Source organism: Bos taurus, chromosome 15 (assembly GCF_002263795.3).
Source record: "Bos taurus isolate L1 Dominette 01449 registration number 42190680 breed Hereford chromosome 15, ARS-UCD2.0, whole genome shotgun sequence".
NCBI classification, from domain to species: domain Eukaryota; kingdom Metazoa; phylum Chordata; class Mammalia; order Artiodactyla; family Bovidae; genus Bos; species Bos taurus.
Genome location: NC_037342.1, coordinates 38,503,202 through 38,520,262, shown reverse-complemented (window position 1 = coordinate 38,520,262; position 17,061 = coordinate 38,503,202). Strand labels below are relative to the sequence as shown.

Below are 17,061 nucleotides of genomic sequence, written 5' to 3'. Positions count from 1 at the left end.
AGATCTCAGTTTCTGCCCACAGTGCTCAAGTGCTCGTTTCTGCCAGCACCACCATCTATTTCATAAGACTGAAAGTTTCTGTCTGCTTATATATTGTGCTTCTGAATATACTTTTATTTAACAAAATGTGCTCCATTACTTTTAAAAGAGGATTGATGGCTGCTGGCTTAGGAGGCTCCTTGGGCTCAGGGCACTGCCAGCTCCCACTCTCTCAAATATTTTCACAACGATTTTCAAGAAATAAATGGTCTTGTCACTGTCTCTTGTGGTACAATCACAATAATATATTTGGGGATGTATTTGAAATGGAATAAGGGTATTATGACTCTAGAATTCACTTATTTATAGTCACGTCTCTTTAGTTTCTATATATTAAAAAAAGGAAGAAAAAATGTTTCTCTAGTTAAGAGGGAGAATAAACTAACAGAAAAACATGGGTTCTCCACTCAAAAATGCTGAGGTTTAAATCTCATCCCTGCCACTTATTAGTTCTGTAACCCTAGGCAAATATTGAGATCTATGAGTCTCCATTTTCTCGTGTATAACAGAATGATATAGTATAATTTCTGCAATATAGTGCTATTATGAGGGTTAAATTAGCTGGTGTATTAAAGCACTAAGCACAGTGCCTAATGCCATTCGTAACTTCCATTTATCCTTATGTGACAGGAACTATCTAGGTCAGTGGTTGGCCCTTGGGCACTTGTTAGAAATGCAGATTCTCCCCAGACTCCACCCCAAACCCACTGAGTCAGAAATTTGGGGGACAGCTGTCCAGCAGTCTGTTTTAACAAGCCCCCTGGTGACTCTAACCCGCACTACAGCTTGCAAACCCCTAGCCTAGATGTTCAAGAAATGGAAAATGTGATATTTCTCATCCACATTGCACTACAATGAGTAATTTGTGCTGTGCACACACAGACGTGCCCTCTTCTGTTTTGTTTGATGAGAGCCCCAGAGTCTTCCTGACTTAGTCCCATCTGTGACATGTATGGCTCTCAGAACCGTTCCTTACAAGGAGATGGAAGGTAATACTTGGGAAAGCCAATTATTTGACACCCTCCTCCCTCCTGGGTTCTCTCTTCTTCCCCCAAAGGGTCTGCTTCCTGTCTCTGTCAAGCAGTGTGTGAAATAGCTGGTGGGAACTCAGCCACTTCAGAAAGAATGAATACTTCCTTCTTACTGCGCCATAGCCTCAGGGGTTCATATCTCTCTGGCTTGTCATCATTGTGCTATCTGTCCCCCTGATAAAATACGAGCTCCTTGAGGTCAGGAACCACAGTGTCTTAATCATCTCTGTGTTCCCAGCACCTGGTCCACATAGTAGACACCTAATAAATGGGTGGGGGATAAGTGAGGCGTCAGTCCTGGATCAGACTGACATTTGTTCCAGGAGCATTCGGGTGCTAGGCATGGCCTGGCAGCCAATATATTCCTGGCCCTGGTGACAAGTGGGCAACGGGATTGCCTAGGGACCTGTGAAATGTGACCCAAGCCATGCCTCCTCCATCCATCGGCTTGGTTCAGTGCCACAAGCAAGGCTGTGTGATGGTCTCAGGTCAGATTAGGAACAGCCCAGCAAAACACACTGCAAACATCCATTTCTTTTCTCTATCGTAATTTGTTTTCCCAGTTGCAGGCGAGGTGGAAATGAGCTCTGTCTGTTGACAGTTTGGATAGAATAACTTTGCTGTTTCTCAACAGCGGAAGGCTGAATTCTGCTCTGGGCTGTGGGAAATGAACGAAGCACCAGGTGGGAAGGGTGGCGACTGAGCCCCATCTCAGCTGAGGAGGAAGCTGCCCTCCCCTGGGGCTTTCCCTGAATCGTTCCCACCTCCTAGGGCTGTTCCTGCTGTGTGGGTGCAGAAAGTTACAAGCCTGTCCCCAGCTCACTGCCATCTGTGCTGGATGCCATTTTGAAGAACACAAATAAATACAGATTTCTTCTTCAACACATCAATTTATGGCACCTTCCTATTTCTTTCTCTCTGCCATGTGCCTACCTTTAATGGTCGTGTTCAACTTTATTGAAAAACAGCAGGAAAATTCATCCTTTGCTAGAAAACTTTAACAGTTAAATTCAGACTGTGAAGGCAAAGCTATCCAAGTCCTAGCCTCTCTGCCTAACTGAAAGGATGGGCAGTATGTATCAGGCAAGGTGAGGGACCACTGTCTGAGAGCAGGCAGGCACCCCATAAGAGCTGAAGGAGTTCAGAACCAGTGCAGAAGGACCCCTGAGATTTACTTGTGAGCGAGTGATGTCCAAATTCCAATCATCACAACTGGGATGTGTCCTCTAAAGTCAAATATATATTGTAGAGGTGCCACCTATTTGTATGGCATTTTAGCCTGGCTGAAGGAAGATGTAGATAAGAGGGAGTTTCTAGCATGGCCTCTAGAAAGAGGGTGGTTAAAGAGAAGTAATTTGTGAAGGTCTTCTTGCCTCAAAAGAGTAGCCAGCTGACATGATGGCTACTACAAAGCTAGTCTGTCCTTCTAATGGAGGTGAATACATTTGACTAAAAGAGCTCCATGACTCCATCCATTAAAACCATTTGGCTATACCCCCTTGCTTCAACTACATGCTTCCCAGGCAAAATTCTGTTAAGATATGTTGTTGTTGTTCAGTCGCTCAGTCGTGTCTGATTCTTTGTGAGACCATGGACTGCAGCATGCCAGGCTTCCCTGTCCTTTACCATCTCCTGGAGCTTGCTCAAACTCATGTGCATGGACTTGGTGATGCCATCCAACCATCTCATCCTCTGTCGTCCTCTTCTCCTCCTGCCTTCAATCTTTCCCAGCATCACAGTCTTTTCCGATGAGTCAGTTCTTAACATCAGGTGGCCAAAGTATTGGAGCTTCAGAATCAGTCATTCCAATGCATATTCAGGGCTGATTTCCTTTAGGATTGACTGGTTGGATCTCCTTGCAGTCCAAGGGACCCTCAAGGGTCTTCTCCAACACCACAGTTCAAAAGCATCAGTTCTTTGGCGCTCAGCTCTTTAAGAATTTTCCCCATCTCTTTAAGAATTTTCCACAGTTTGTTGTGATCTACCCGGTCAAAGGCTTTAGCGTAGTCAATGAAGCAGAAGTAGATGTCTTTCTGGAATTCTCTTGTTTTCTCTGATTCAACAGATGTTGGCAATTTGATCTCTGTTCCTCTGCCTTTTGTAAATCCAGGTTGCACATCTGGAATTTCTCAGTTCACATACTGTTGAAGCCTGGCTTGGAGAAATTTGAGCATTACCTTGCTTATTGCCTAGTGGTTTTCCCTACTTTCTTCAATTTAAGTCTGAATTTTGCAATAAGGAGATCATGACCTGAGCCATAGTCAGCTCTTGGTCTTGTTTTTGCTGACTGTATAGAACTTCTCCATCTTTGGCTGCAAAGAATATAATCAATCTGATTTCAGTGTTGACCATCTGGTGGTGTCCATGTGTAGAGTCTTCTCTTGTGTTGTTGGAAGAGGGTGTTTGCTATGACCAGTGCATTCTCTTGGCAAAACTCTGTTCACCTTTGCCCTGCTTCATTCTGTACTCTAAGGTCAGTAACACCAGTTACTCCTGGTATCTCTTGACTTCCTACTTTTGCATTCCAGTCCCCTATGATAAAAAGGACATCTTTTGGGGATGTTCATTCTAGAAGGTCTTGTAGGTCTTCATAGAACCATTCAACTTCAGCTTCTTTGGTATTAGTGTCTGGGGTATAGACTTGGATTACTATGATATTGAATGGTTTGCCTTGGAAATGAACAGAGATCATTCTGTCATTTTTGAGATTGCATCCAAGTACTGCATTTCAGACTCTTTTGTTGACTATGAGGGCTACTCCATTTGTTCTAAGGGATTCTTGCCCACAGTAGTAGATATAATGATCATATGGATTAAATTCCCCCTTTCCAGTCCATTTTAGTTCACTGATTCCTAAAATGTCGATGCTCACTCTTGCCATCTCCTATTTGAACGCTTCCAATTTACCTTGATTCATGGACCTAACATTCCAAGTGCCTATGCAATATTGTTCTTTACAGCATCAGACTTTACTTTCACCACCAAACACATCCACAACTGGACATTGTTTCCACTTTGGCTCTGCCTTTTCATTCCTTCTGGAGCTATTTCTCCACTCTCCTCCAGTAGTATATTGGGCACCTACTGATCTTGGTCATCAGATATGCAGATGACACCACCCTAATGGCAGAAAGCAAAGAGAAACTAGAGAGCCTCTTGATGAAAGTGAAATTAGAAAGTGAAAAAGCTAGCTTAAAACTCAACATTCAGAAAATGAAGATCATGGCATCTCTGATCCCATAAGTTCAGTTCAGTTCAGTTGCTCAGTTGTGTCCGACTCTTTGTGACCCCATGAATTGCAGCATTCCAGGCCTCCCTGTCCATCACCAACTCCCAGAGTTCACTCAAACTCAACGTCCATCGAGTCGGTGATGCCATCCAGCCATCCTCTGTCGTCCCCTTCTCCTCCTGCCCCCAATCCCTCCCAGCATCAGAGTCTTTTCCAATGAGTCAACTCTTCGCATGAGGTGGCCAAAGTACTGGAGTTTCAGCTTTAGCATCATTCCTTCCAAAGAACACCCAGGACTGATCTCCTTTAGAATGGACTGGTTGGATCTCCTTGCAGTCCAATGGATTGGTTGGATCTCCTTGCAGTCCAAGGGACTCTCAAGAGTCTTCTCCAACACCACGGTTCAAAAGCGTCAATTCTTCAGCACTCAGCTTTCTTCACAGTCCAACTCTCACATCCATACATGAGCACTGGAAAAACCATAGCCTGGACTAGACGGACCTTTGTTGGCAAAGCAATGTCTCTGCTTTTGAATATGCTATCTAGGTTGGTCATAACTTTCCTTCCAAGGGGTAAGTGTCTTTTAATTTCATGGCTGCAGTCACCATCTGCAGTGATTTTGGAGCCCAAAAAAATAACATCTGACACTGTTTCCACTGTTTCCCCATCTATTTCCCATGAAGTGATGGGACCGGATGCCATGATCTTCGTTTTCTGAATGTTGAGCTTTAGGCCCACTTTTTCACTCTCCACTTTCACTTTCATCAAGAGGCTTTTGAGTTCCTCTTCATTTTCTGCCGTAAGGGTGGTGTCATCTGCATATCTGAGGTTATTGATATTTCTCCTGGCAATCTTGATTCAAGCTTGTGCTTCTTCCAGCCCAGCGTTTCTCATGATGTACTCTGCATATAAGTTAAATAAGCAGGGTGACAATATACAGCCTTGACGTACTCCTTTTCCTATTTGGAACCAGTCTGTTGTTCCATGTCCAGTTCTAACTGTTGCTTCCTGACCGCATATAGGTTTCTCAAGAGGCAGGTCAGGTGGTCTGGTATTCCCATCTCTTTCAGAATTTTCCACAGTTTATTGTGATCCACACAGTCAAAGGCTTTGGCATAGTCAATAAAGTAGAAATAGATGTTTTTCTGGAACTCTCTTGCTTTTTCGATGATCCATCAGATGTTGGCAATTTGATCTCTGATTCCTCTGCCTTTTCTAAAACCAGCTTGAACATCTGGAAGTTCACGGTTCATGTATTGCTGAAGCCTGGCTTGGAGAATTTTGAGCATTACTTTACTAGCGTGTGAGATGAGCGCAATTGTGCAGTAATTTGAGCACTCTTTGGCATTGCCTTTCTTTGGGATTGCAATGAAAACTGACCTTTTCCAGTCCTGTGGCCACTGCTGAGTTTTTCAAATTTGCTGGCATATTGAGTGCAGGACTTTCACAGCATCATCTTTCAGGTTTGAAACAGCTCAACTGGAATTCTGTCACCTCCATTAGCATCACTTCATGGCAAATAGATGGGGAAACAATGGAAACAGTGAGAAACTTTATTTTCTTGAGCTCCAAAATCACTGCAGATGGTGATAAGCCATGAAATTAAAAGACACTCCTTATAAGAAAAGCTACGACCAACCTAGACATCATGTTAAAAAGCAGGGACATTACTTTGCCAACAAAGGTCCATCTAGTCTAAACTATGGTTTTTCCAGTAGTCATGCATGGTTGTGAGATATGGACCATAAAGAAAGCTGAGCACCAAAGAACTGATGCTTTTGAACTGTGGTGTTGGAGAAGACTTTTGAGAATCCCTTGGACCACAAGGAGATTAAACCAGTCAATCCTAAAGGAAATCAGTCCTGAATATTCATTGGAAGGACTGATGCTGAAGCTGAAACTGCAATACTTGGCCACCTGATGTGAAGAACTGGTTCACTGAAAAAGACCCTGATGCTGGGAAAATTGAAGGCAGGAAGAGAAGAGGACAGAGGATGAGACGGTTGGATGGCATCACCAACTCGATGGACATGAGTATGAGCAAGCTCCAGGAGTTGGTGATGGACAGGGAATCCTGGCATGCTGCAGTCCATGGGGTCTCAAAGAGTTGAGCACAACTGATCAACTGAACTGAACTGACCTGGGAAGTTCATCTTTCAGTGTCATATCTTTTTTCCTTTTCATATTCTGTTAAGATTATGGCTTCTCAAAAAGTCTTGACAACATATGGATGTGGTACTACCAAAGCACTCATGTATCTGTGTGTATGCAAATAGTGTCCAACTCTGCGGCCCCATGGACTGTAGCCAGCCAGACTCCTCTGTCCTTGGTATCCTCCAGACAAGAATACTGGAGAAGGTTGCCATTCCCTTCTCCAAGGGATCTTCCCGACCCAGGGCTGGTGGCTCAGACCCAAGCCCTCATAGATAAATAAAGTCCTTTTGACTGTCCTATTTCTCACTGTTGAGTATTTCTTCTACATCTTGACAATTTGGGTAGTAGGAACCATTTCCTCTGGTTGATCCCCTCTGCACATACCACCAAAATCAAGGTGCTGGGCCAGGAAAGGAGAGGTATACTCTGGACATGGTCCAGCCAACATCCTAGGTGACAAAGCTCTTGAATTCCGCTATGGGAAGGTGACTGTTCTTCCACATCTCTGTCTTCAGAAACCACTATTAAAGTTAAGTAACAGTGATAGTCCTTTTTATTATTGCCTTCACAGAGGTGACACTGTTAGGTTGTTTTAAGCACTTCTTTGAAGTGATTTTGCTCCCCAAATTTTCTAATTTTTGTTCATTATATATATGAAAAGGATTTTAAATTGCCTGGGATAGAAAATGAAAACATGACAAGCTATACACTCCGACCTTAAAAACATCTATAATATAACATCATAAAATATAATTAGAATTCCATTTCAATATCACATTACAGATCTATGACTTAAAGGTAATTTCTGTCATCTGAATATGATGGTGAGCTGATGGCTGAATTAGATTTTCAAGATAAAAGCAATTCATCCTGCATTAGGAGTTATTACTTTAATTGAATAATATCTAGACCATGCCAGTGGTGGTAATGTTAATGTTATTACCCATTATCTTGGTGATGTTCACCCTACTGTTTCCAGAGAAAATATAGCCCATTAAATGGAGAGAAGGATTAAAATAGAAAAAAAAAAAAGCTACAAGCTTTTCATGGCTCATTATGCCAAGGTCAGGACAAAGGAATGGCCCTGACCTCAGAACAGGACAGAGGATCTGGTCTGGGCTAAATACTTGAATTGCAAGAGAAGTTCTTTCCGCCATGGATGAGTCCTTTCAACTTTCAATGTTTGCAATAACCTATCTTTCTTAAAATTAGCATTAATTAATTAATTCATTTATTCACTTACCCATTCATTCCTTTAACCAGCTCATAATCTACCAACATATTTTGTGCACCTTCATGAAACCATGCATGGTGTCAGGCCATGAAGAACCAAAGATGATTTAGTCAAGGAGGAAGGGCTAAGTATTATTGGAGCCTATTGGAGACAATACAGTGGAATCTTCCAGACAATATCTGATTTATTCTCCATTGCAACTCAAAAGTAGATAGAGTCACTGTACTCATTTTATATATGAATAAACTGAGGATCAGATGGGTGAAATGACTTGCCAAAAACTTCACAGCTAGAAAAAAAGAATTGGAATTCAAACCTAGACCTGTCACATTTCAAGACTTAGGCTGTTTTCACTGCACCTGGAATTTGGACAGAACATAAACCCAGTTTTTAAAAATTACAATGCAGTGTGATAAATGATCCAACTGATATACAATATATGGCAGGACAACCATGGTGGGGAAATCCAGATCCCACTCTGGGGAGACCTCCTGACACTTTTAAGCAGTGGGAAATACCTGGAGGGTCCTAATGTGTCCTCCAGAACTCCTTGACATCCATAACCTCATCACACAACTCTCCCTCCATCTCCCCCTAATAAAAAACCTGGTCTCTATGTAAGCCTTCCCAGCCTCCCAACGGAAGGGCATTTGTCCCCCTGCATCTTACATAACTCAAAGCAGAATGACGGGTCAGGCTTTATCTTGTTTCCAACACCTCCTCACACCCCACCTTATGGAAAAAACCATGCTCCTTTAAGGCTCCTCAGCCTCTGTCCCCCTGGTCTCTGCTACCAACCAACTTTCTGGTCACTGCCAGCCCTCATTGAAGATTTTGGCCTTGAGATCACTGTCTTCTCCAACCCAAGTCAGCGGTTTTTGCTGGAACTAAGATTACTTTCAGCTGCAATGGAAACTGGAGTTATTTCGGCCTCATAAGATATTTTATTACCCTGTGAAGTCCATCAGGAACTCAGTAGCAGGTGATAAAATGGATAAACTCAAGAGGAATATGTCTGGCAAAGCTTTATGTAAGCACTCAAAAAAAAAAAAAATCTTTTCAAAGCACACTTTCCTCATAACATTCCAATCTCTTCCTTGTTCGGGCCCTGTATCATTCTCTTTGTCACCATCATAACCCAGATCCCATCGAACTATGAGAGGTGACACAGGCCTTATGTGAAGAGACAGGAGACCTGTTTAAGAAATCTGTGTCCTCAGAAATTGCACCTTATCATCTTCTTGTGGTGCCTTAGTGTCTTGAGACAGACAGCAAAGATCCCCATATGCCATTTCATTGACCATAATCATTTTGAGAACATTTAGAAACTTTCTGTGCCCCACCCAGAGATTTGAATTCATTAGCTCTGAGGTCGGACTTGAACATCAGTAGACTGGGAAAGTCTTCAGCGAATTCTGAAGCACAACCAGTTCAGGGAGCACTGACACACAGCCCTTGCCCATGGATCTATATCTTGACACCCGGTGAGTGTCCTGAGTTCTTCCTCCCTCGTATTCACCATCCTTAGGTCAGAAAAATACCACTGGCCTCCAGCTTAAGGCTGCCCGCTGCCACCAAGGATGGGCTAGTAAATGATTAGCAGTTGGTTCTTTGGAGAAAGAAAAAACCCTGGTTTGTAGTGTTTGCAGATTTCCATGGTATAAATACTCCCAATGCAGCCAATATCAAGCTACTTGTGTGATGTTGCTGAACACAGAGTTGGAAAGAGATGTATACAATCAACTCTCATGAGTCAGATAAATCCGATCCATTATTGTACCACCAGCCTTTACTTATCCCTCAAAATCAAACTACTGCCCAAGATGTAGAGGTCTCACTCAGATCCTCACACAGCCAGGGCCACTCAGAAGTCATTACTTCCATTTTTTATAAAAGCTCTTGGTATATTAGAAAGTGGAGAAGATGCTATAACAGGATTGACAAAATTGGAGTATTGCTTTAATACAAAACTTTCATGCAATGGAACCGTGTTAATCTCAAGATAATTTACAAGAGTTACAAAAATATTCATTAGTACTTCACCATCGATGAGGTCAGTCAGTAGTGGGAAATGTTAAAAGTTTTAAGAAGAGCTTCTTCATTCAGTTCTATTGGTGCGTCTCTGTGACTCTATAATCTGAGGCTTTTGTGAATGTGAAAATTAAGTGAGAGTTCCCTCGGTCCTGTCTCCACGTTCACCTCCAGTCCCCTAGCCTGCCAACTCCCCATCCCAATCTGTATAGATGCTGGACACAGTTTTATCCCTTCTGCTTTCTGTTCTTTGCTTCTCAAGAATTTTCAAAGCCAGCCAAGAATTTCCTCCCCTCTGCAAAGGAGGAAAAATAGTTTTCCCTCTACCTTTCTAGGTTCTTGGCTGAGACTCTCCCTTTACATAATAAAAGACAGATTAGCAGGAGGGAAAAAAAAACAATTTTAATCACATACATGGGTATATGTGTACTTACATAACGGGGGCCCCAGAAAGATTTGAGACTCAAAAGGCAGCCAGGTAATTGAGGCTTATATATTTGCTATCCTGAGTCAAGGAAAAGGATAAGGGTCTGGGGCCTTCAAAGGGGAGAGAGACAGCTCACAGGAAGATGAGAAGAGGAGAGGTATGGTAAACAGAATCTGTGCTGCCGTGCACATCAGTCCTCAGGTGGAAAAGTGATCTCTAGTAATAGCGCTCTTCCCTTTCTAATGCAAATTTCTCTTACAAAAGGGTAACCTCTACTCTGTTTTCAAAGCTTCTCCTGTGTCTGTGGTTTCTCAAAATAATCCTTATGCTAGAGAGGCATATTTCAGGGTGGCATATTCTGTTTCATTTCATCTGCCACTTGACCTTATCTGGATCACAAAAGAGCTAGGTGACAAGGATTAAACGTAACAAAAAAAGATCGGGAAGACCAGCTCCCTTCTGCACACTGAGGATCCGCAGTTAGTTACAAATGATGGGCTCTGTTTTCTGGCTCCAGTCCAGCAAGAGATCTGGCAGAGAAGAGCTTTTTCTGGGTGTCATTTGCCTTATTTCTCTGAGCCGCTTGTGGCGGGAATATTATAAGCAAATCAAGTTTTGATCAGTTGAAGCCTATCTAAAGGCTCTAGAAGCTGCTGCTTATTCATTCATTTATTAAACAAACTTTTATTATCTTCCTTGTGCCAAATCTTGGGCTAGAGAAGCAGGTAGAGGGATACACCAATGAATGACAATCCTGAATATTCACTGGAAGGATTGATGCTGATGCTGAAGCTCCAGTACTTTGGCCACCTGATGTGAAGAGCCAACTCTTTGGAAAATTCCCTGATGCCAGAAAAGATTGAGGGCAAGAAGAGAAGGGGGTGACAGAGGATGAGATGGTTGGATGGCATCACTGACTCAGTGGATGTGAGTTTGAGCAAACTCAGGGAGATGGTGAAGAACAGGGAAGCCTGGTGTGCTGCAGTTCATGGAGTCACAAAGAATCAGACACGACTGAGCGACTAGACAACAGCAAGGCACAGCTGCAGCCCCTTGAGGCACTGGAAGTGGGAGGAAGGAATACTTGATATGGACAAGGGTAACTGCAGAGTCAGACTCCACTGAAGCAACTTAGCACACACGCAGGCCCTCAAATGCAGTTCAGTGAGGTAGGTCCCATGACTGAGGTCAACATAGGATACCCTGGAAGCACAGAGAAGGAACAGTTACACCAAACTGAAGCCTTGAGCTCCATTCTAATGGACAAGGAGGCATTATCTAGGTGAGAAAGGGATAAAGACACCTCAGGAGATGGTTGTTTATGCAAAGGTATGAAAGCTTGAAATAAAGCATATCTAGCTTAGAAACTATAAGCAATTCAGTAGAAACTATAAGCAACAGGCATCCTGATCACTTCAGTTCAGTTCAGTCACTCACTCGTGTCCAACTCTTTGCAACGCCATGAACCGCAGCACACCAGGCCTCCCTGTCCATCACCAACTCCCGGAGTCCACCCAAACCCCTGTCCATCGAGTCGATGATGCCATCCAACCATCTCATCCTCCATCGTCCCCTTCTCCTCTTGCCCTCAATCTTTCCCAGCATCAGGGTCCTTTCCAATGAGTCAGCTCTTCGCATGAGGTGGCCAAAGTATTGGAGCTTCAGCTTCAACATCAGTCCTTCCAATGAACACCCAGGACTGATTGATTTCCTTCAGGATGGACTGGTTGGATCTCCTTGCAGTCCAAGGGAGTCTCAAGAGTCTTCTCCAACACCACAGTTCAAAAGCATCAATTCTTCAGTACTCAGCTTTCTTTATAGTCCAACTCTCACATCCATACATGACCACTGGAAAAACCATAGCCTTGAGTAGACAGACCTTTGTTGGCAAAGTAATGTCTCTGCTTTTTAATATGCTGTCTAGGTTGGTCATAACTTTCCTTCCAAGGAGTAAGTGTCTTTTAATTTCATGGCTGCAATTACCATCTGCAGTGATTTTGGAGCCCAGAAAAATAAAGTCAGCCACTGTTTCCACTTTTTCCCGATCTATCTGCCATGAAGTGATGGGACCAGATGCCATGACATTAGTTTTCTGCATGTTGAGCTTTAAGCCCACTTTTTCACTCTCCTCTTTCACTTTCATCAAGAAGCTCTTTAATTCTTCTTCACTTTCTGCCATAAGGGTGGTGTCATCTGCATATCTGAGGTTATTGATATTTCTCCTGGCAATCTTGATTCCAGGTTGTGCTTCTTCCAGCCCAGTGTTTCTCATGATGTACTCTGCATATAAGTTAAATAAGCAGGATGACAATATACAACCTTGACATACTCCTTTTCTTATTTGGAACCAGTCTGTTGTTCCATGTCCAGTTCTAACTGTTGCTTCCTGACCTGCATACAGGTTTCTCAAGAGGCAGGTAAAGTGGTCTGGTATTCCCATCTCTTGAAGAATTTTCTACAGTGTATTGTGAAGCACACAGTCAAAGGCTTTGGCATAGTCAATAAAGCAGAAATAGATGTTTTTCTGGAACTCCTTTTCTTTTTCAATGATCCATTGGATGTTGGCAATTTGATCTCTGGTTCCTCTGCCTTTTCTAAAACCATCCTGATACTTAGGCATCAGATACAAAGTATCAGGCACCTGATACTTTGACATCAGAGGACCTCGGGCTCAGATTCTGGCTCCTCTGATTATTAGCTGTGTGCACAGGAGAGAATTGTTGGGTTCTCTGAGCCTCAGTTTCCTCATCCATCAAGCCCATCTTATTGGACTGTTGGCATAGAGATGAGATAATGTATGTAATATATCCAGTGTGGTACCTATCCACCCAGAACCTGATGGCTGGTTTGGTGAGGAGGATAAAGTTGAGGATGAAGGATGGACGGGAGGCTGGAGGAGTGAGCAGTGACAAAGTATGACGCTTTGTGTTCCATGCTAAAAAAAATTTGGACTTTATTCCTAGAGGCAGAGGAAGAATTTCAAAAAGTAGAGTAGCCTGGTCAAATGAATGCTTTAGAAGGGGCCCCATGATGGATTGGAGGAGGGAGTGGGAAAATAAAATGGAAGTTAGAAGGCTCTTACACTAATATAAAGGCTTGGAGGGGGACCCTTTCTGTAGTGCAGCTGATGGAAGCAGTTCCCTATGATTTCTGAACACAGGCTGTGAGTTTTATTAGGCCAGGTCTACTCACTCACAGCATGGCCCACCTACATGGAAGAAGATAGAATCCAGGCTCCTATTATCATTGGAACTAAGCAGCTTTGGTGATTCCATAAATGTCACACTCCAGCACACTGAAGTGGATTTTTTCGGCTTAAAATGGAAAAAGTAGCAGTCGTTATCAGTGGGTGGTGGGATTACTGGTTGTTTTTATATTATTCTTTCCCTCTTTCTCCATTTTCTAGATGATCTACGATGAACACACTTTTGTAATAAGGAAAACCCATTATAAAAGTTTTTCATATGAAAACTACACATAGTTTCTGTCAAAACAGCAATTCTTTCCTTACTACCTGAGTAAAGAAATGCTCAACTGAATTACAAATGGTTAAAAAAAAAAAAATCATTGACAGGATCCAGCTTCAAACTTCTCAGCTATTTATTTTCTCCCTTCTGCTTTGGAAAATTGTGCTATGCTCATGAAGGTGGACTGGAGATGTGTAAGTGGTCTTGAGTTTGAAAAATAATAGTTGTTTTTATTGTTACGGCTTCAAGCTGAACATGGAAATGAATTATTTCCATGATTTATCCTTCAGGAAACAAGAAGTACAGAAAAATTGCCCAATAGTTAGAGATGATTGGATTATCGATATTTTCTTTTTAAAGAAAATAAAACATCACATCAGAGAGACACCTAAGTGGCAATATCTCCACACTCAGCCTGGCTTGTAAAAGTAAGGGGTTGCACGTGGGCCAAATGGTGAAATTCAGCAGGAACTACAGACAGAGGTCTAAGAGCTGAGATATTCTAGCGCTATGCTCCAAAGCCATGGCCTAAGCCCAGTGTACATCTTTAGATGTGCCTTGTACACTTCATCAGGCCATCTTCCAAAGAGGTGGCATCTTGATTATAATCTTCATTTTGGATTTTTCTAAAACAATAATAATGAAAATTGTTCACATAAATTTATGGTTCATAAATATTTAGTCCTCACAATGTGAGTTAACATTGGTCCCATTTTAGAAATGAGGGAAGTGAGGCTCAGAAAAGCTGACTGATGGGCTTGAGGTCACGCAGCCAGAATATGGAGAGACAGGATTCAGATCAGCAGTTTAGAACCTAACTGTGCCCCTTCCACTCCTCCCTTCTACAATATGGAGAGACAGGATTCAGATCGGCAGTTTAGAACCTAACTGCCCCTTCCACTCCTCCCTTCTACTGACTGGTCTTAGTTATTTCATTCTCATTAGACTCACTAGTTGAAAGGGCAAAGTAGGGCCCATAGGAGTTATATTAGTTCTGATTGTTGCGGTAGTAAATTATCATAAATTTAGTGGCTTAAGGCAACACAAGTTTATTCTCTTACAGTTCTGGAGGTCAGAAGTTCAAAATGAGTCTCAGTATCAGGGTGTTGGCCACCTTAACTTCTTCAGGAGGCTCCAAGAGGCTTTTCATCCTTTCTAGGATACCGGTGGCTGCTGGCATCCCTTGGCTCATGGCCACATCGCTCCAGTCTCTGCTTCTGTTCTCACCATCTCATCTTCTGTAATCAAACTCTCTGTGTGTCCCTCTCCTAAGGACATTTAGATTTAGGGCCCACTCTGTAAGTCCAGAATAATCTCTTCATCTCATGGTCATTAATCACATCTGCAAAGTCCTTTTGGACATAAAAAGCAGCATCTAAAGTTTCCCAGGATTAGAAACTGTGTATTTTTTGGTGGGGGGGGGCATTAATTAGCCTACCACAGGAATATTTATTTATTGAAATATATTTATTTCATTGATTGAGTGGTCCTTGAATGTAAAATTCTCTGAATTTAAATCTAGGCCATAGCTCTTCTTAGCTTTGCTTTATTGTTTTTTTATTTTAGGGAATATTTTTATGTTTTTCAGAAAATACCTTTTTACTTCATATTGGAGGGTAGTTGACTAACCATGTTATGTTCGTTTCAGGTATAAAGCAAAGTGATTCAGTTATACGTATACATGTATCTTTTGTTTTTTGCAAATTCTTTTCACATTTAAGTTGTTACATAATGTTGAGCAGAGGTCCCTGTGCTGTACAGTAGGTCCTTGTTGGTTATCTATTTAAAATACAGCAGTGTGCACATGTCAGTCCCAAACCCCCTAACTGTCCCTTACTCCCCCCTCCCCCCTGGTAAGTGTAAGTTTGCTGTAAGTCTGTGAATCTGTTTTGTAAATACATTTGCATCATTTTTTTTAGATTCCATATACAAGTGATGTCATACCGTATTTCATCTTCTCAGTCTGACTTACTTCCCTCAGTATGACAATCTCTAGGTTCATCCATGTTGTTGCAAATGACATTTCATTCATTTTATAGCTAATATTCCATTGTATGTAAATACCACATCTCCTTTGGCCATTCCTCTGTCAGTGGACATTTGGGTTGCTTCCGTGTCTTGATTATTGTGAACAGTGCTACTATGAACATTAGGGTGCAGGTATCCTTTCAAACCATGCTTTTTAGTTTTGATCTTTCACTTGAGGCCGTTGGGCTTTACTGCTTGCTTGCTGGCTAGCTTTTAAACAAACTTAACTCTGACTCCCTGTTGGAAGTCACTTTCCTAAAACTGGATCTTCTTGCTGTCTTCCAGGGATGGAGGCATACAGCAGAGTTTCTCCAGTTTGGAAAGGGCATGGAAAGAAGTGCTTTCTTAACTGTTAGGCCTCTCCTGCCTGTTGCCATTTATTAAGCACTTACTGAGTATCAGGAATTGTGCAAGCATTCTATATTCAATGATAGCTCATTTATATCTTGCAAGCAGCCTATAAAGTAGATCTCACTAGCCCATTTTAGAGATAAGAAAATCAAGGCCCACATAATAATATATCCAAGGTTGCACAGTTAAACCTCAGAGCCTCCAAAATCGAAAAGTTCTTCATAGCATGCTGTTGCAAAATTGGAGAATTTCCAAACTGGAGTAATGTATGGACCTCTTTTAAGGAGCACATATAAGCTCATAAACCCTTAGGGTTAAATTATAATTATTTTCATTATATCATTATTTAAGTATGGGCAAAGATAACTAGATATTAACTCCCTATGCTTATAGCTCTCCCGTGACTATAAAAGCAAAATAACAATAATAATAATACATACAAAGCTACAAACCTTTTTAAATGCTAATTAGGAGTATTGCTTTAGTGCAGTGGGTGATGCCGTTTGCTGAAATTAAATGACTGTTCACAATCTAGATTTGATGCTGACTACCCTGCCATGGGCATTCGGGATTTGGTGAACCTGTGCACTAGCTCTGGTCCTCTGGCCTCACTCACTGCTCCCACTGCTCTCCATCTGCCGACATCACACACGTCATTTGGGCTTTACCTGGTGAGAATGTCATTGACTTGTTAACTCTGTCTATCTTTTTAGCCACTGACTATAGCAGCTGGGTTCTCTGGGCAACAGGCTGAGTCAAGATTAGCTGAAGTTGTCAGGGAATGCTCTTGGGAACCACTCCTGTGGAATGGAACAGGACGAAGCAGAAACAGGCAGAGGGAGAAGTTGAGTTGTAGGCCCACGGAAGGCCTCTGCCAGCATCACATGAAGCAGTTTTATCCAAGCAGCACAATCTCTCCAAAAGAACTGACAGCTAAGGGCTACCTTTTAGCATCTTTCCCAGCAGCTGAAGAGGGACCTGGGCAGAGAAAGACAGTCCACTACACTAGCCCACAGTCAAGTTGGAGGGAGCAGCAATATACGTAAACTCAAATGCAGCCTGGCTACTGG

General features: G+C 42.3%; 1 protein-coding gene across 1 annotated transcript in view; it reads left to right on the top strand.

Moving 5' to 3' along the window:
• The window catches only part of SPON1 (spondin 1), a 315,018-nt gene that overhangs the window by 252,739 nt on the left and 45,218 nt on the right, over positions 1–17,061 (top strand).